The following is a 20,881-nucleotide window of genomic DNA, read 5'->3' as shown; positions in this document are numbered from 1 at the left end:
TTTTTCTATACTCAGACACCTTATTTCAAGTAAAAAAATCTGAACTTTCTCTGCTGTAAACAGAGTTCAGATGTGTGAGCAGAGTCCTCAGAAACAAGAACTCTTAAATTCTGATGTTGACAGTGAATTTTGCAACAGTTACAAGTTATATATTTATGATGTCTTCTGTCCTGTAAAATGAGGACAACAGTAATGGATATGGATTAGATTGTTGTGAAGATTCTCTTGTAGGCGGTGACAGCTGTACAGTGAGGTATCCTGTAAGTGGCACACATCATGGTAAAGGAGAACATTGCCAATGCTCTTCATGCCCAAGGTTCACGAGGTAATTTTGAGTCCTGGGTGAGTTGTGACAGAGACTTTTTTGAAAATACAACACTGAGAGCTTTTTAGTTGCTTGCCAGTCCATATAGCAGGCTGCAGGATGGGTGGGGATGCTTTTGCAGGTGCAGACTGGCCCAGGATCCCAGAGCATAGCCCAGGCTTGTCTCCTGTACAGCTGCAGAGTTGCTGTCCAGATTCTGCCTGGGTTTTTCCATCTCTGCACTACAGAGCAGTATGTAGCATGGGCATACATTTGTCTTTTGGGACTACTCCGTCATTGTCACGGTTTCCTCTGTATTCTCAAAACTAGAAAGCCGTGAGTTTAATACTACAGGGATTTTTAGAATATTACTCCTCCACAGAAGCTGGGGAGTTAAGAACTACAAACAGGGCAGGAAAATTGAGAAAACTACTTTTTCTCTTCTATCATCAGGCATTGTATGCCTCTGGTCTTCCTCTATTACCACTGTGTGTCTTTTTTCTCCTTTCTTTCCCCCTCTTTAGGTTCCTATTCCTCTTTTTTATGTTCTTCTTTCTCTCCCTGATACTGTCATATAATGTTCAGTGTATGTTCAACAAAAGGAAAGATCCATGTGAGCTCTTCTTTTGCATTCATGACTAAGGACCTTAGAAATTCAAGTTAAGATAAAGATCATAAGTGTATGTGAGACAACACACAGAAAAAAATGCTGAAACTTGCACCTGGTATGCAAGGTGCCATTGGCATCAGATATATTTAGAAATACAAGCTGTAAAGTTTCATAGATCCAAGGCAAGGTGAGAGCAAGCCTTACATTGTACTCAGGTGTCAGCTGCATCTCAACAATGTGACTCGGTAGTGAAATACCATCTGTTGCCTTTACCAAGCCCCACACACATCTTTCAAAATGACCAAAGTGACTGGGAACACAATTTGTATTTTGACTGAGTAGAATTTGTGCTCCCAAGTCATGTAAAGACCTTTGACAAAAAGTTTCTTAGGAAGGTAATATTTTATGATCTGGTAGCTTGAACCAAGATTTCCAAAGTTTAGAAGAGCACACTATATGAATAAACTATAAAGTCAATTTACTGCAAAAGGTGTTAGAAAAATCCTCACTATTCCTTGTCTCTTTTATCCATGTGATATGAGGCTTTAAAGGAGGTGCACCAAGAGCACCATGCCACTTAGTCTGAATGTTGATGCCCAACACCTCTCCTAAAAATCTGAGCCTTTGAATGGCTACTCAAAGAGGAACTGATTTCATCACTGGTGAAACACCAGAACAGGCTTCAGAGAGAGGTGGCTGTTGCCCCAAGTGTGTCAGTGTCTCAGAGGAATTTGGACATTGTCCTCAGGAACGCGCTTTGGCTTTGGTCAGCGCTGCAGTGGTCAGGCAGTCGGGCCGGCCTCGTAGGGCCCTCCCGACTGAAGCACCCGCTCCGCTGTCTGCTCTGCGCTGCTCTTCTGACTCCCTGGCCCACTTTCAGAGCACCAACCAGCCAGTACTCTGGACCTGTGTTTCAATGTAAGGGCACAGGTTTTTCCTAAGTACGTTACAGGTTACACGCTTTGCAATTTCAAAATCCCGGTTGGAAGCCTTTGTCACTGTTCCCAGGTAGAGGTATCCCTGTCGCCGGCTGCTGGTGCTGACCGCATTTTTTAAGCTCACAATCTCCCCCGAAAGAGAAAGGCGGTAAAGGCACGTCCGAGCACGCCGCACAGCAACCCTCGACAGACTCCGAAGGGGCACAGAAAAGGGGATTTCATCTCTCTGCTTCCCCTCCCTCATCCCCTACGCGGTCCCGCCCGAGCCGCGGCAGCCGCCGCCATTCCGCGGGCAATGCTGCCCCCGCCCGCTCCCGCCGCGCAACAGCACGGGGCCGCCCGCGGGCCGCCGCAGGGCCGGGCCGGGCCGGAGCAGCCATGGCGGCCCCACAGCGCGGCCCGGGGCTTGCCTCTCGCTCTGCAACTGGGCAGAAACGGGGCACAGTAATTACAATTAGCAATGAAGTAAGTATGGTTCCTGATTGATGCATGAAGTGTCATGGGCAGCAAACGCACACGCACAGACACGCACACACACACCCCTTACCATACCATTTGCTGCTTTGCAAACTTAAGGGTTTATTTTAGCCAATTTTGTGTTTCCCTTTCGGACCTAGAACTATAAATACAAGAATTACATTCACAGCAAATACTGAGAGATACAAGTATAATGTATCAACCAGGAGGGAGAGAATGAGGTTGCAGCATGAACCGGTGCCAAAGGGAGAGTTAAAATGCAGGAAGGGAAGAGAAGTCTGCTCTGCTTTAGACTTTTCAAACCCCTTCTGTTGGCTGCTTTCTCATGCTGCAGTTCTTCCATATGCTCCCTACACCCACCAACACACCCACCTACACACACTCACAATTTACCAACATACTTCATGTCTTTGCTTAATTAAATTCCACACCATCATTCAAATAGAATTAAATAAACAGCTGTTTTCTTTCCACCAAAACCTAATGTTTTCTGACTTGCCACTTGTGAAGCATTTGAAAGAAGCAGGCTGCAGGAGATGCTTTTATACTGGCATGTTGTGATGCTGCACAGAGGGCCAGGGCTGGACCTAGACACTCACCTGTGCTCTTAGAACCACTCCACTTATGAAGGGGACCCTTCCCAGGAGGAAGGACTTAGAAGCTATGCAAACAAGAGTAGACTGTCCTAGTGGTCACTTGAGATTCCAGAATAGGCTTTTGTTGAGTGTCTGGCCCTGATAAATCAAGTATTCAAAGCAGCACAGACAGGCAGAGCATTGCAGAACCACATCACAGGTATTTATTTCACAGCCTCCTTTCCTGTGGGAGAAGTACAGCTCCAAGAAGTCCAGACACCAAAGACTGTGGCTGGCATTTACCCTACCTGTGTCATCGTCTGTGTTAGCTCCAAACTGAATTCCCAGCTGAAATTTGAAAGCCCAGCACACAAACAAACAAACAGGAGGAAGGCAGGGCCTAGAAAGAGTCATCAGCAGGATCCTGTGTTGGCAGACATTCGTTTGTCAGCCACAGACCATTGCACATCTCTGGAGGTCAAAAGGGTTGAAATCAAGACAACCACCTCAAGTGGCCACCTCAATATGAGTACGACTCTGCTGTACCACTCCTTTCTGACTGTTCCAACATGGTTGTCCTAACAGCTCTAGCAGGAACTGCCCTCTCAGATCATCAGTTGTGTTGGTCAGCTGCAGGAGCAAGGTTGCTGCACTGAAGAGGTGGGAAGCAGATAAAAGAACACTATCTAACTCAGAGCTGACTTGTCATCTAGTAGAATCCAAAGACACAGATTATACATGTGGTTTATTCATAAAACACATTGTGAGACACAGATCGCATTCTTTAAATCAACTCTGTCAGTTTCCCAGGATATTGTGTAGGTACATGCCAAGAGAACAAGAGCGACTGAAGGACTCAGATGCCTTGCTCTCAGCTCAGTGCAATTCAGAAGTCACAGATAGGCATGAATACTCTCCTCATATCAAACACCCAAGCCAGCTTGGACCTGGTACAAAACCCAACCCAGAGAAAAAACAGCATTCTCCTCTCTTATTGTGCAATACAGTTCACTGGGACACAGGACAACCATAACCAAATGCATTTAAAATGCATGTAAAACCTGCAGAAGGGTTTTGAATCAGTATTAGCTGTTGGCATTGATCACTGACCTAATTAAGTGTTGGTTCATGATGTAAGTTTTCATCTGTCCTTCCAGTGTTGAGTGCTTTGCATCACTGCTGTTGTTGGGTACCAACTTCAACACCTAGAGAGGTGGAGCAGCAGTCGGTAGTACAGGATGGATACAAAACAGAAGATATTTCACTTCCATCTCATCACACATCAACTCAGAACTGCCCTCTGATAAAAGCAGCTGAAGCACAGCTTACTGTAGCTGTAAGAGTCTTTGGGCTCTCCTTCCTCTAAATATCTTTCTTTTGTTGCTCTGCAGACGTGCTAAGGAACACCAGGGCTCAGGGAAAATCTGTGATGCTGTTATAGGATATGTAAGCTAAAATTTTCTAAAACTGACACATGTTGATGTATCTCTTTCGGTTCTAAGTCAGGCCACATGTCAGTGAACTGTTAGGACTAGAATCCAAAGAAATACCTGATCCTGTTGTCTACCTTAAACATCAAAACCCCTACTCATCCTTACATTGCCACTTTCCAGTTCATGAGAGAAATTATTTGCCTCAGATGTGCTTGCCCAACTCTTTTTGTAGTTTATTTACAGAGCTATTGTCCTGATTCTCCATGTTGCTGGTGTCAAGCAGCTCTCCCAGAAGCCTTTGAGAAGGACAACAGAATATAACTTACAAGAACTAAACTAAATAGGAGAAATGAGCTATTTTAATCCTTTGTTCTAAGGACAAAGACATATGCCCCACTACAGCTGTGAAATTATGAACTCATCTGGGAAGAAAGCATTCCCATAACGTTTCTCAATTGCTCCAATGAGTACAAAGTAAGATAACGCAGGTCACATTGGTAGGAGTGTGTCATGCTGTTGATTAACAATTGACAATGACTGTTGAGCATGAGAAGAGCCTTCTAGCCATGGTTGGTATCGAAAGACTATTTCCTTTTTTTATTTTATCTTTTTTAATGGCTTTTTAAGTGTATTCTAACATCTGGTCTCCCTTTCAGGACTGGATCAGTGGCTAATTATACAAGAAACAAAAAGACCCCAAATGATTTCTCTTTCTCTGCTTGTTCTCTCAGTCGTTTCTGTTTCAGGCACAATCTCCTCAGTACAAAAAAGAAAAAATAGCCCTCCATACTTGTTCATGTTTCTGAGCTATTTTGTATCAAACTGTCAGTGTTATTCCTATTTTCTTATGAAAGCCTCCTTTTCCTTGAGAGTTACTGTGTTGACATTGGGCTAACCTTTTTTAATACTGATTTAATGTAAGAATTCATTCCCTGAAGTACATTAAAATTGCTATCAAAATATGGTTTCCTGATATTATTGAGATGTTTAGATGTATACATTTTGATCAAGTGGGGCCAAAGTGAATGCCAGAAAGCAGCATAGTTTGCATCAGCACAGAAAATAAGGGGTCCAAGACATCAGGCATATTGTCTAAGAGACTACACCTTGTATTTTTTTTAGGATACTGAATATTTAAAGCATATATTTCTGGAGGTAGGGGCTGAGCAGTTGGTTAGATAAATTCTGGCTCTCCAAAGCAATGGAGCATTCCACCTCTTTGAAGGGCAGAGAATAATGCACTGGCTCCAAAGCTGGAGGAGAGCAGTAGTGAAACCTACTGGTTTACTGGTTATGGATAACTTGAAGAAGGGAATGTACCAGGGAGAAAAAGAAAAATGAAGTTGTGGGAAGAAGAAAAACAGCGAAGGTAACTAAATTAAAAGGGAGCAACAAAAGAAAAAATGAAAATGCAGAAAACTTTTTTTACCTTGTCAAAGCCACTACTCTTCCTCACCTTACAGGTGGGGTCAGGCAATGAGTGTTGAGTGTGAGAGAATGCACCACAATGTGAAGTGAAAAGAGCCACATTTTAAAATCAGTATTTCACTCTTTCATTTTGTTCTGTTTTCTAGAGGTACCAGTTGTATTCACAATTTATGAGTACATAGGTCCACCATAGCTACTGTACTGGGTCTGAGAGATACTCAGAGTTACTCTCTTTGTAACTGTTAGAATTGTCAATTATAGCTGCTTTTTTGACTTTGTGGCTAAAACAGTGTTGGTAACATGCCAGTGTTTTGGCTACTGCTAAATCCTGCTTGCACAGCATCAAGGCTTTCTCTTTTTCCCAACTCTGCCCCCAGCAATTAGGCAGGGCATGGGCAGGAATCTGTGAGGGAACACGGGGAACAGCTGACCTGAAGTGGCCAAAGGGATGGTCCAATACCATATGGTGCCATGCTCAGCACAGAGCTGAGGTAAAAGGCAAAGAAGGGGAGATTGTTCCAAGGTGGCCACTATTTGGCATCAGTCGGTTTGTGGGAGTTGGTGAGTGATTGCCTTTGCATCACGTGACATCCTATCTTTTTTCTTCACCTATTAAATTGTTTTTGCTTTGACCCACGAGCTTTCTCACTTTCGTTGTTTCTGTTCTCTCTGCCATCCCACTGGGGAGAGGGGAGAAATGAGTGAGCAGCTGTGTGGGCTGGGGTCAACCCACCACAGCAACACAAACAGAATTTCATAAAGTCAGTCAAAATGTCTTGAAATTACTCAGATTCCTACTTTAGGCAACATATTCTGACAAGCAAACAAGCTGCAATATCTTCAGATCCTTCAGTTATCTTCTCAGCTTTGGTTCTATTATTCCACTCACATAAATCAGGCTGTCATAGCAGGCAGGGGAACTTTTGCATTGCTTTGGCTACAGGAGGACTCAAGGAAAAGAAACCTGTTACAACAGGTCTTCTGGGATGGACATTAATCTGTATTATTTGTGGAAGAAGCCGTGGAACATGGTGCCCCAGGCCTCTTTACTTGAGACACGAGGAAAGTACCTAGTGAAAACTAACAGCAGGAAGCACTCTGATTCAAGACTGATGACAATAAGGGGTAGAAGAGAAAAAGAAAAGGAGAAAAATTCTCAGCATTCCTTCCCTGTGTATTGGGAACCTGATTTTGGCAGCTCTGCAGGCTCAGAGCTCTGCTGTGTTCTTTCTTAATATTTTAATGAGCTGATCAAATGACAGTCCCAGCTGAGTACTCGTCTTTGTTGCTGTTGCTAAGCAAAACAATGGTAAAAAAAGCTCCTTTTTCATCTTCTAAATCATAAAAACAACCAAACCACTTGTTTGATATGTGCAGAAATTCATTCTACCTCTATGCCAGCTCAACCCACACACCTCAGTTCACTCTTTCATGTTTTTCATACATACTTGTTCAATTTCTCTAACGTATGCCATGACACACCCTGATTTGATTGTCCTGCACATCCCATATATCCTTCAGGCCACACAGGATTCATTCAGTTTGTCCTATTCATCTGGGCTCCAGCATAGCTCATGGTAATATAGATCAGTGCAGGTTTCTGTTCTCTGGATTGACTGAGTATCTTGCCTTGCCAGCTCAGGCAGTTTTAGAGTTCAGCATGGCGTAAGACATACTGGCATATTTTTGCATTCTTGCTCTCTTTCCTTCTGTGGTGACTTCCTGCTTTCCTAAAAAAGCTTCCTGTTTTCTTTTTAAATAAAGAAATGTTCCAGACTCCCTTCTCTTTGTTATCTATTTATCAAATAACTTTTTGCGTTTCTAATTCTTCCTTTTGTTTTCTTTTCTCTCTTACATTTTCTCTAGCCATCTGTCTACATTTTCCTTAACCATTGGAGTTTTCACTCATGGGTACTTAAAAAGAGTTCTAGTCTCACATACATTCTGGTGGGGCCTGATATCTACCCTGTTCTTCAATGACTTGTCTGCTCAAAACCTGCCTTGTGATAAAAAAGTTTTATCTAATGTGATATTAAGCCATTTTGTCTGTAATGTGTGTAAGGAAATGTCCTGGGTTGCAGTGTATTCTATTACCATCCTCATGAGCTGTTGAAATCAGGTGGAGCAGTGTTTCCTTGCCTCCTCCCCCCAGACTATCTTTCTGTTAATGGCCCATCAATGCCCTGCTGCATGACTCAGAGATAACTCCCTCCGGATTATCTTCTGTTAATGAGCCTAATCAACACTCTGCCTCATGACTCATCATCCCATTGTGAGATGCTCCACCCAGAGGGAGGAACCAAGCATTCCATCCTGGATATAATCTGGGATTCCAAACACCATAGACAACCTTTCTACTGGATTCACAGAGGACAGGAGCTACACAGCTACCACTGGACCTGCTGAGGAAGAGCAGATCCTTCTACAGGATCACTCCTTCAACAGAACCACATCCATCACTTGAGGAGGACTGCAACCACCATCTTATCAGACTGCTACCACCACCCTGACTAACAGGGTGCCAGGTTGTATCCTGACTCTGTCAGTTTAACCCAGTGTTTTCTGCCTTTATTTTTTTTTTTTTTTTTTAATTTCTCTATTAAATTGTTATTCTGACTTGGTGCCTCCCACTGGTTTGTTTTCAAACTAGTACCGGAAATTCCCACTGAAAGTGTCAGGGAATGGTAAATATTCCTTCCTGATTGATGCTAATCCTGAACCCTGACCTGTAAGACACAGTCAACAAGTGTGTTGGGGAACTAGAGATAACAGTTCCAGTTTGAATAGTAAGGCAGAGCAAAATTATCACGTGATTATTAGTCCTCCATAGGCCATTGGTAACAGATTTGCACAAAGAGAGGGGAAATTTCTACCCCTTGGTGATACTGGCTGACATAAGTGCTTTAATGGCTGACAAAAAAGATGCTGAAAAAAGAACAGTAAGTAGGAGAAAAAAATATTCAGTCATACTGAGTGTTTGGTTTTGATGGATCTTCCTTTGACTATGGAGTTCAACATTATAATTGTGCTACTCCCAGGTTTTTAATATAATGAGATTACTATAAAAACTCCACCATCAAAACAAACAAACTCTAACATAGCATCATTTTTCAAGTTCCAGTATAGCAGTTTGATATGTGTGAGACATATGTCTTCAGGAGAGAGAACTCATGAGCTCACTGTCAATGAGCACTTTAAAGGAAGACAGGCTGCTGAATTTTGAAAGTGTTTTCTATGCTCACCACAGTTACCTTTTTGTCTATGTGCTGGGCACAAATCCTGAGCAAGGTACAATGCTCTACCTCATTTTCTTCAGCCTTTTGCTCTCATCTCTGGAATCTACACCTTTCAAGTGCAGTTAGCCGATTACACACAGAAAAGGAATTTAATAAATCACATAGGCACACTGTAGAGGATTTTCATGCATTCCTTTCCTATGTAAATGGTCTGTAACTTTTTCATGAATCAGGCCCATAGACTCTTTATTTCACATTTCCATCCTCCTTTCCCTGTAGAATTGCAATTTAAATGATCCTTAAACTTTTGAAGACAATTAAAGGTTAGCTTTGCATATCAGTGACCTACCAGCAATTTCCCCTGTAAAGCTCTGATATATGTACAGTGTTTGATCTACACCTGCCTGATTTCAAGAAGGTAGAAGTGTTTCCATGCTGCTCTGAACTGTAGGTAGGGTTAAAAAATAGACTCAGAAGACACCACTAAATAGCCACCACTTGCTGAAAGCTTCACACAGCTCAAGGACGCCATTGTGGATTGCCATGATTTTTGATTTAATTTCAGTTTTGAACAACACATAAATTATTAAAAGGGTTTGGACTGCCTTGCTAGAAAGATTTAAAGGATGTTCAGAAAATACTTTTGGTTGGTTATGTGTTCTTTTTCTTACATCAAGCCATAACAGTATTTTGTTAGAAATTGTATAGCCTTTATTTCCAAAAGCAGGAATTGAGACTTACAACTGTGGCAGTCTGTGCAGCCCCCCTCAACCCAAAACTTGTGACTTCTATATTGCAGGAGCCCCATCAGACATGACCTGTGTGGGTTCTTAGAGGAAATGAAGGCTGCCTGACAGCTTGGAATGACCATGTGTGACTTGATCAAAGGTGGAGTAAGTTGTACCAAACTGTGGGGACTCAGCACGTAACTAGATTTCGAGTGAATTGTGAAATATTTGAACAAGATTCTTTTCCTTCCCTTTCAGCCCTTTCCAATTTCCTCCCTCTGGAAAAGCACTTTAATATGTAGAATATAAATTAACAAATCTCAAAAAAAGCTGATACAGATTTGAGAAAATATTGTTGCACAGCATGACTGGACAATTTTATTCCATTTGAGACAGATTCAAAAGATGAAAATTACTATAATATTGGAGGATGGAATAGCTCCAAACTCTTTCAGCTTTGTCTGGAACAGACACAGCTTAACTACTATTGTCTTACACAGTGACTAAATATAAATATTATAAAATATTTATAAATAATGAGAGCCAAATTGATCACATTGTGGAGTTTTACTGGAACATGTAATTCCTGTTATTAATCTGGCATTTATAAATTTTTTACTACTGATCACTTAAGACAGTCATCTGTCCATATATGTTGTCTTATTAAAAAAAATAATAATGAGGCGATGGAAACAGCTTTGTGATTTATTCAAACTCTCTGAGACTGTTTCTGCCAGCATGTATGCTGATAAATGTTAGGTTAACTGTTTCTCTGTTTGTTTAACATTCTCCTGAGGAGGGCTTGATATGATTTAAGCAGTCTCACATATTTAAAGTACAGCATTAATATCTAGGTTGTGGTGAGGAAGACAAGGAAGGGTCACAGGTGGCACAGACACTATTCTCACAGTGGATAGCCTTTGTCTTCCTTCGTAAATGTTTGTTCCCATCACAAAATACTACTGATCTTGAAAATCTCGTTTTAGGAAAATATATTCTGGAAATTACATTCTGCATTGCAAGACTAGCAGCCTAATGGGACTTTGTTTAGTTTAGTCTAATACTCTTTTCCACCTTTTTTTTTTGCCTAAGTTTGCATGCAGTTTGGTATACAGCAGCTTTTTCTTAAAAGAAAAAGAAAATTTTTACAACATCCTCAACACACACACAGAAGCACACATTCACACTTGCATCCTTTCAAGCTATTTTCTAGAATAGTCAGTAATACAGATGTGATGAATCAGACCTGAATTATGATTCCAGTTGCATCCCTGTTTTCCAGAGAGCATTTGGAATTGCTAAAGTAATTCAAAGTCTGAGATTGTTGCCTTATTGTCATGAATATTTGTTATGCCTTGTCTGCATTTGATGGGCATCTGATTAAAATGTAGAAAGCTGAATCCATATGACAGAAAGCCTCATTTTTCTCACTACAGACAGACTGAAAGTAAAGAGAAAGTACTAGAGAAAACCCACTAGATCAAGTAATCCCAGTAAGATTATGCAAAAGTGGTTGGGTTGTTGTTTTTTTTTTTAATCAACCATTATGGAAGAAACACTATCATTGAGCATCAACTATGGAAACCCCAGGCTGTTAGAACTTCATTAAATACTTGGTGAGAAGAGCTGATGGAGACTGCTCTGTGTCCAAGTTTTGATTCACCTGCAATTGCCAAAAAGACCATGCATCAGGCTTCAAGGGAAGTGCTCTCTACAGAAGGACTTAGAAAGTAGATTATCTAAAAGCTGTCAGCTTTCCTTTGGGTGAAATGATAAAGTTGACAACCAGATAGTTTTAGTTTTGGATGAGCTGGCTCTGAGGTTGCAGATGTTACAGAAAATGTAACCTATTCCCTTCTGAATTACCTTTCATTTAATGTAGTGCCTGGTGTGTATAAATGAGATTACTCCTAAGAGATATTAATTCCAAAAACTGGGTCTGCTGTTTATCCATAGATTCAAATAACTTTTGGTCTTTGAGCCCACAGGCTAACTAAAGCTTTCAAAAGGATGTCAGAGATTCAGCATTGCAAGGCTTTTATCACCAGACATATAGCTGCCCTTAGGGCAGTTTCCTGCAATTTCTAAAGTATCACCTGACTACAGAAAAAATCACCTGACTACAGAAGCCAAGATGTTTTTTTTCAGATAATATCCTGAAAAAATTGACAACTTTTGGTCCTTTAATACCTTCAATTTGGGATGCTAGTCACCATCAGCCTCTACTACCTGGATAACTACTGTCCAGTTGTCATTCTCTGGAGTTCAGAATGAAATATTAGGGCAAGTCCAAGTTTTGGCCTATTTTCAGAATCCCTAGAAGGGCCTTATTATTTCTCCTAAAATACTGATTCAACGACTGTTACACACAAACTAAAGTCCTGATGTCTTTAAGTTAAAAGCCACACTTCTAGAAAATTATTATTATATAACTGAGGGATCTGCCAAAGAAAAACCAGAAAATTTCTGTAATGTTGCCACTGTCGTGTTTTCATTAGACACAGTGAAACATTCCTAAAGTGCAAAAACTAAATCTGCTTTCATTGTAATATACTTAATTAGAATATTATGTTATGTCCAACTACACATTGCTTGTAAAGTCTCTTTGCCAAAAGTTCTTTTGAAGTAGAAAGGCAGAGATGACATAACAGAAATAATTGAGTACCTGATGATCCTGTTTACCAAAGCTCTCTGTTCCTCCAGTTTTCACTCTTCCTCACCTGAGCTGGGTGAAACCAACACTTGTCACTTGTAGATTTAACTGCTTTGGACATTTCTGAAAAGGGCATGTTATTGGGGGGTTTATGTCAGTCTTAATTAGCTATGTTTTCTGCTTTCAGATTTGCTGGTAAGTCTAATCATACCACTGTCAAGATACTGTTCTATTTAACAGGTGCCAAAATGTATTAGGCTGACAACTACTATTGTCACTGAATCCTTTCTGTGTTTTGAAGTAGACAGAGATAATTACTTATTATTATTTCTCAGAACTTTCACGAAGTGGAAGTCCAGATATAAGAAGATGTATTTGATCTGTGCTTTGCAACCTAGGTCTTACTGGCCAACATGCTGATTTCATACAGTCAGTAACACACTGGGATTCATGGTGACCAACCAGCTGCAGTGATGCAACCACATAAAATACTGGATCTCAGGAGACACAGAAAAAATTCAAGAGAGGAAAATTAGAAATGGATCCCCAAAGCCATTTCAGGGGTTGCAACCAGATCCAATGAACTATATTAAAAGTGGATCTAGTATAAAGGAATCCAAGGTCTGGACACTCTAAAATTTATCCTGCAATGGCTTAAGCAAGGTTCTCAGCTCCAACATAAACATTTGGGATAGCTTTTTCTCTGAGTCAGACGATGAAGAAAGTTTGCCAGTATGGAAACAAACCAGAAATGCCACACTGAGGGAGGAGAATTTATTTAGCTATTTTCTACCAACTCTGGCAAACAGACAACAAAAGAGCCCTTGATCTTCTTTGGGGATCTATGGACATTTGCCATACCCCTCAATTATACCTTGGAGTTTTTTGTACTTGTCATACTTAAGGAAAAAAGAATCAGCTGAAGAATGCATATTTAGATGGCATTAAATTATTCAATTGGATGCTAACACTTGACAGGATCTCTACAGTTTTAACTACTGAAATAGTAGTTTTCATCTTCTGTCCTTTCTGCATAAGTCACTTCTGAAAATAAGCAAACCACACCTTGTTGTTTGTTCTTGCTGCTCTGTCATCAGCTTCAGCTGGTGGCCTTTGTTTCTTGCATGGGAAGAGATAATAAGCAATAGATACCCTCCAGCTTCATTGCTGCTCCTTCTGGAATGCATGATGATTTATACTGACAATACTGTGCCATACAGAGATTTCAATACCACAGCCATTACTACAGTACCCACACTTCTGTCTGCAGTGCATTAAGCAACATATTCCAATATCTATATATAAGCTTCATCAGTGATGTAGAGCTGGACTGCCTTGTTTGTAGCCTGCTGGTTAGGTGAAATTTGTGAAGGCAATTCAGTTACTGATGTACATCCTTCTCATTGCTCACCCTTTTAAATAAGGATCTAAACGTGGACAGGTTGTCCTGGCAACCTGCTCAAAGGATCAAACAACTCCTCTCCCAGGTACAAACATATGAGGTGATAAGAGATGCTGTGCTGGTCATACATTGAATATATCTGCTGGTGACCATATTCTTTACTTCCTTTTGCAGTCAGCATCTGTAGTTTCTTCAGACAATTTATAACACATGCTTTCAATATAGGGCAGGGGGCTGTAGGAGTTTTTATGAGTGGGATCAGAGTGCAGTTATTAATTATTTTTGTAGTATTATAAACATACAGAGTTCTGTCTGTTCTTCCTGGGATAGCTAACAATGCAATTTAGACACAATGTAGCACAATGAAATGAATGAAAGGAACAATACATGGGGCAGTTAGAAGAGGGTAAGGACAGAGGTTATAGCATTATAGCTACATGGTTAGGCAGCAAAAGCTAGCATGTAAATTTCCCAAGGTAAATGTATGAGACTAGAAATAAAAAACAAAATAGAATTAAATGAAATAAATAAAATAAATCTATGTCTTTTATATCATGGAATTTAGTAATAATGATAACAGAGGTCTTTGTAGTACACCAAATGAGGTTACCCTTGCTATTAGAATGTCCAATTCAGAAGGAATAAAAGTTAACAACTGATCAAATCAAATTAAAATATAGAATCCCCAGCATACCCTTTCATCATATTTTAATGGCATGTAAAAAGCACGTACTTAGATAACCAAGTGAATCTGAGCAAATCTTTATGCACAGATGTCATGGACAAGGACTTACCTCAGCTTTTTACAATATTCTTTTGAAGAGTTGCAAATCTAAAACTAAATTCAAATGTATAATTACTTAGGGATTCTATATCCAGAGAGCAGACTCGGATCATTTGTGAGAGCAAAACCAGTCCAGCATACAAGAAATCTTTGAACTGTACATCCCATTTAAGGGTACACATAAGCATGTATATGAAGAACAATATCCAGCTGAAAAGTCAAATAAAAAGGGGCAGTAAAGCTAACCTTTTCTGGAAGCAATGCCTGAGGGAATCTAAGGGAATTGGCTTTGTGGAATTATGTGGAAGGTGGATTCAAAGTATACTATTATCACTCTAAAATATTCCTCTCTCGTGGAATTAAATTTTGTGAATTCATCTTTATTTCTCTGCAGAAAGAAAAACTATGTAAGTTACTCTCCTCTCCTAGCTTCAAAATCCTGGTGGTTGTTTCTGTCCTCGTTAGGGTGTCTCTGAGTTTTGCTATTAACCTCTAAAGGAGTAAGACTTGCTTGTAATACTGCTTCAGGGGCCTCTGAAATTCAGTTGCTAATCCACTTTTATATGTAAATTACATAAATCATTGATTTATATGAAACTGAGGGGAAGGAGAGGCTTGTGTTTTGCTAGGTAGAGAATCAAGACCTATGTAATAGTCAGCTGTAAGAGTTATAAAATTAAAAGAATACAAACCCCTTCAGAATATCAAGAGTATCCAGTTCATCATCATTCTGCAAACTGGTACCTTTACAGGTTTTGGTCTTTTTCTTTTCCATCCCCACTGTTCTTAATAATTCAGTACCGTCTTTCTTTAATCATATTATTAAAGGCAATAGACTGATGATTCATTTTGCTTTCTTTGCTCTCTCAGTGATGTCCATTAATGAAGACTTACTTTTCAGCACCATTGACTCAGTTATCTAAATTATTTATTTGGTTGAGCAGTTCAGTGTATCAAACTTTTTTTCTCAGTGTAGCAACTACTTATAGCTCAGATTAGAGTTTCATATTGATTTTCTCCTGGAAAATGTGTATGAAATGGATTGTGCTTTAAAATGCCAGAAGTGGTAAAAGCACGGCTAAAGAAGGTATAGCTAAAAAGATAACAATAATTCCTCTTGCTGCAGCAGTTTTTACATTTGTTCTTCTTTACATCTTGTATGAGTAAAAGACTTTTGAAAATTGTCATGGTGCTGAAATTCCCATAAAGAAGCTCATTTTCTGCTGGTTAGGGTATTGGCCTAAGGTATCAAAGTCAGATACACATTTTCTGCCTTTTGCACTCAGCACAGAGTATTGGTCCCCGGCCACTCTAAATCAGAAAAACCCCCAGATTTTCATCTCTTCCTCACCCAAAGCCTGTACACTAAATCATCACCTCCAGAAGACTTCGTGTAAATATTCAGATAATGAATACATATTAAGACTATTTATTTCACAGAAAATTTTTGAGATGCTTCACTTGTGTCAATGATGCCCATTACCTTGTTTGTCCTGACTCTAAGGAAACCTAGGTTGCTTGTTGGATATGTTGGTATTGCTCAACTTCATTTTCTCCCAGTTTTTCCCTCTCCTAAGACCATCAAATTCATAATGCCTCCTTCAGTTGCTTTCACAACTGATCCTACCATCCTTCCCTACTCCTATCACGTAATAAAAATATTTTTAAAGAATCAGTTGCTTTCAGTCTTTCATGTAATCCAGTAAGCAGAAGTATTTGTTTCTACACAAATTCCTGAAAAAAAAATAGTCTGATAAATTATCTCCATTGTGCTTCATATGACATTGCAAAAAGCTATTTTCTTTGTTATGACCCCATTCATAGACTTCTGCATAATGTTCATATCACTAATTCAAACTCTTCACAGATGAATATTGGCAAACCTGTCAGGCCCAAAAAAAGAAAAAAAAACATTTCTGTGAAATAATGTTACTTTGGAGGAACAATATTTTCTTCATCTAAATACAGTAGTTTGGGATGATGGAAAAAGCTTTTTTCTTTCAAAGTCCATGATCATCTGGTGGTTTAGATTCCTAGGAATATCTGTACAGTTCTGATAAATTATGTAGGATCTGTGTAAAGCAGTTATCAGAGACAAGGGTGGAAGCTTGATTGAGTACAAAAGAATACAAATTAGTAGAAACTATAAAAGAAAAACGGAAGGCAAAATTTACAATAACGTGATTAATATTTGGCAGATGGAAAGGAACTTTATTTTCTATTTAGTTTGTTATGGAAATGATACAGAAAAAGCTCTGGACGCAGAAGTATTGGAAATTCCTTGACTTGACACCTAGTACAACCACCTCTAGCTATGTCTGCAGAATGTGACTTTGGGAGAATTGACAGAGGCCATTGTATTTTCTCCAGATAGCAGGGATGTTTGTTCCTAGGCATGGTGTGACACCAGGCACCATGGTGTTTCAGCACTGCACAAGTAACACCAAATTTTATTTTGAAGCATTTTTTTGATCAAGAAAATATTTGATCTCTCAATTTTTCAGAAATCAAACAGAAGCACAGAGGAAGACTGAAAGTCATATTTTTCTCTGTAAGTAGACCATGAAACTATTTATATGTGGGAGATGAATGATATTTCCCATCAGGGAAACCCCAGGGTAACCCCACCCTTATAAGCAATTACATATGGTAGCAAGACCATCCTTTAAATGACTAATTTGTAATGAAAAAAAAAATATTAGCAAACAGACTGAGAAATGTCACTCAGATCCTTAACGTGTATCTTATTAAAAACTAGATTGGCAATGCTAAGTTTTCAGCGTATCCCATTATTGGTCCTTAATTCCAATAACGTAGAGCAGATTCCCTCCTCATTACTGTTGGGTTTTATTGTACAATAGAGGTAACAAATACATTCGTTTCCGTTTGACAGCACAGAAAACCGTACTTATTCTCAAACCCAGTCCAGACCATAAAACCCCAATCTTTCGTATCCTGAAACCTTCAGCACCATTCTGTACTGAAAAAATTAAGGCAGAAAGTGTTTTGAAAATGTTTGACTAATGAATTTAAGTAGCTTTTATTAAATATTTTCTGAACTTAAATGCCTACAGAATACTTGGAAAAAGAGTGTCATTTTTGAAATATCAATTCCATAACTTCTCAATTAGTGAAAGCACTCTAGATAAAATTCCAGGCACTTCTTAGAGTGGATTCCTTCCCAGCCACCTCTTCACAGCACAACAAGCTCCTCTCTACAAAAACTTTTGCCTGAGATGAAAGACTAGACATGATGCTGCTTTTCTGGACTCTTAAATGTTTCAGCAGAAAAAGCAAAGTATATGAAAAAAGTAACAAAATCTGAGGTAGGAAACACCTTGCAGACATTTACCAGTATCCTGAGTGCAGCCTCATGCCCCTGCTCCAAGGGATTTCTCTGTCTGTTCTCAAGTCGCCGCAGACACGGTGCAGCTGCATAATCGTGGTTTAGATTGTTGAGAAAAGAGTTGCATGAGAAAGAACTGTAAGAAGGGGGATGGTTGAACCCTCCCTGCTCAGAAGCTGGTTTCAATTCTCTGCTCTTTCGCTTGACCCCTGCCAAGGGTCCCTGCCCATTCCTGGCCATGTACCCCCATGATCCAGACTTGATCCTGACTCACTGACTTGTTTTCATAGCTTGGAATTGCACTTGTCTCACCACCACAGATTTGTCAGGCAACCCCTGGACTGTTGGCTGACCCTCACTTGGTCATCACCAAACTTGCTGTCCTCTGCTTCGAGTATTATGGGACTGGACCTTTGTTAGTGCAATCACAGCCCTGCACCTGCCTTTGGTCACCCTTGGCTCCTGGCGCCCTTTTCTTTAGAGAGTAGAGAGCATCCTGTTCTTGCTGCTCTCAGTATTTTCAAATGCCATTAGAAATCATAACACACACCCTCAAAAAAATGAGAGAAAAAAATAGAAGACAAATACAGCAATGGATAAAAATCCTTTGCAGGTCACCTTAGGCATTGCTTTTTTGGCAGAAACCAATTTGAGTATTTATAGCCAAGTTAAAACCCATTGAAAGCACAGGTCAAAATGGAAACACTGACCCTTGCCTACTGCAGGGCTAGTGATCATCACCCCTGTCTAAGTACTTGTAAGCTGCTTGCAATAAAAAAACCTCTTAGTTTCAGCCCTCCAAGTGTCAGCCCTCTGTACTGGTTAATATTATCGAGGGAATCCTTGCCTGACAGAAAGTAATTTAGGATCCATTAAATATGATTACTTGGCCTTGAAAATGATGGATATTGAACAGAATTATAGGATCGCTTTACAAAAGAAAGGTCTCTTTTACATCCTTTCTTGTGGGGCATTAAATAAAGTCTGAGAAAACTCCTAAGGGATTTCTGGCATTTATGGGTTACATTTATGAAAAGAAGGATTGATATTCATATTAAAAACCCTAAAACTTTAACAGGGTGATGTGGTAAGCACATGGACAGCTGAGACATGTCTAAAAAGTGAGTGACATGTTCACCAACTGTTTTCATTGCTTCAGTTATACTAGAGATATGAAAAGTGCCTTTAATTTCAGACTAATCTTTCATGAACTCTATTGGAATATTAATCCCAAGCGGTTTCCTAAGTTCCCCATACTTAGCACTATATCTCTGTTTTTAATGGAAGTATTTATGCCAGAGGTTTTCAAAATTCTTAGGTCACTGTTTTCATCAATGTCCTTTACTAGCCATATGTTGAAAGGGAATTTGTATAGAGTTGTATAGAGGCTTGATATGTTTATGCTGCTTTAACCTAACTGAAATCTATTCCTAAGAACATATTTTAGGTACATGTGAGGTTTAACCTCTTCATTTCTAAATCCTCTGCCTAAAGTTCAAAAATGCAATGAATATATATGGTTTGATCTTCCTCATAAGTAAAATTTTAAACTTTTAAAATAAAAGTTTTTAATTTTTATTTTTATTTTTCCATGAGAAGGTGGATTGGCTGACTACCCTATGAAGAAATTAGGAAATATGGTCCCCAAAATTAGACAAAAAAAGGTTTCTGGATGGCTCCCCCTGAAAATAAATTCTTCTCAAGAATCAAGGAGAAAAGAGGAAGAAAATAAAAAGAAGATAATAAGGAATAATTTGGTCTTCTGCTGTGATCTTCCTCATCTCATTGTTTCCCCATAAGAAGCTGCCCTAGAAACTACAGCATCCTGAAATCCCAATCCTCACTCTGATTATTCTCTACAGATAAGGGTTCACCTTACAAACAGAAATTTCAGACACTTTACACCTGAATCTTCCTCATTAACCATAAGGCAGCAAATTCATCATTAAGTCAAAAAGCACATTCATCATCTACTTCATAAACACAACCATAGTTTGGGCACAGCACAAGGCATGGCCCACTGACAAATCTTGGCTTGTGTGCTTTCTGTTTTGAGATTAGGAGGAGGTTTAATATATCTTTGATGTAAGCTTCAAGCCAGTATTGTCAATGAATTCCCTGACAAACTGATTTTTGATTGTAGTGTATATGTTGAGTGTATATTCAGACATTGCAAGACTGTGGATGTGTACTTTGAACCATTCACATACTCTGGCATTTAAATTTTAGTTATTTTTTAAAGTATTAGCATATCCTCTCAGTGACATTAAATCACCCCTCTGGTTTCTAAACCTGACTGTATGCAGTGCACACTGGAAGAAAGTCCAACCCCTTTCAGAGGCAGCCTTTCTGCTACTTCGTATTATGTGGGATCGCTTGTACCTGTGTAAACATGGCACAATATTTTATGGGACTGCAGTGCTTTAATTTATACTGACAACAGCTGCTACATGCGTAGAGCTGGGGAGATCTCGGGAAATCGCTGCTTCAACAGCAAAGTAGGTTAACTCTGAGCTGTTTTCTTTTAACTAGTGAAACAGCAACACTCAGCAGCTTCATGCCTCAGGCACACATCACATACAGACACATGGGTTTAAATTCCAGTTTTGCCAGCTGCAGAGCAGAGCAGTGAAGTGGGATTTTCCACATCCCCTATGAATGCCTTAGCTATTTGTTTGTTCAGGAAGAGGGACAGACTCACTTTCCAGTTTCAATCAGGAAAAACACATGCTTGAAATGAGATAACTTCAGCAAAAAGGGTTGCATTAAAACTGACAGATGGCTCAAAAATAATAGTTTTAGTGAATGAGTATTTTCTAATAAAAAGGTGGTTTCATCCAGAAGTTCTTGACCAGTTCCACTAATGTAAGCTTTGCACAAATTTTGGTGACTTTATAATATGTAAGAAAATGTAATTAAATTTATACAAAAACATTTCCTGATGGTAGCATTATAGTTTCACAATCC

At 39.5% G+C, this 20,881-nt stretch overlaps 1 protein-coding gene across 1 annotated transcript in view; it reads left to right on the top strand.

The window, feature by feature from the left end:
* Positions 1–19,759, top strand: part of DPH6 (diphthamine biosynthesis 6) — a 229,962-nt gene extending 210,203 nt beyond the window's left edge. The window contains exons 15-16 of the transcript XR_004240725.1: positions 9,801–9,889; positions 19,514–19,759. The gene's annotated coding sequence lies outside the window, so the exon portion shown is untranslated. The remainder of the gene's footprint in view (positions 1–9,800; positions 9,890–19,513) is intronic.
* The last annotated feature ends 1,122 nt before the right edge of the window (positions 19,760–20,881 follow it).

Source organism: Corvus moneduloides, chromosome 6 (assembly GCF_009650955.1).
Source record: "Corvus moneduloides isolate bCorMon1 chromosome 6, bCorMon1.pri, whole genome shotgun sequence".
NCBI lineage: Eukaryota > Metazoa > Chordata > Aves > Passeriformes > Corvidae > Corvus > Corvus moneduloides.
This window is presented reverse-complemented; position numbering and strand designations above follow the sequence as displayed.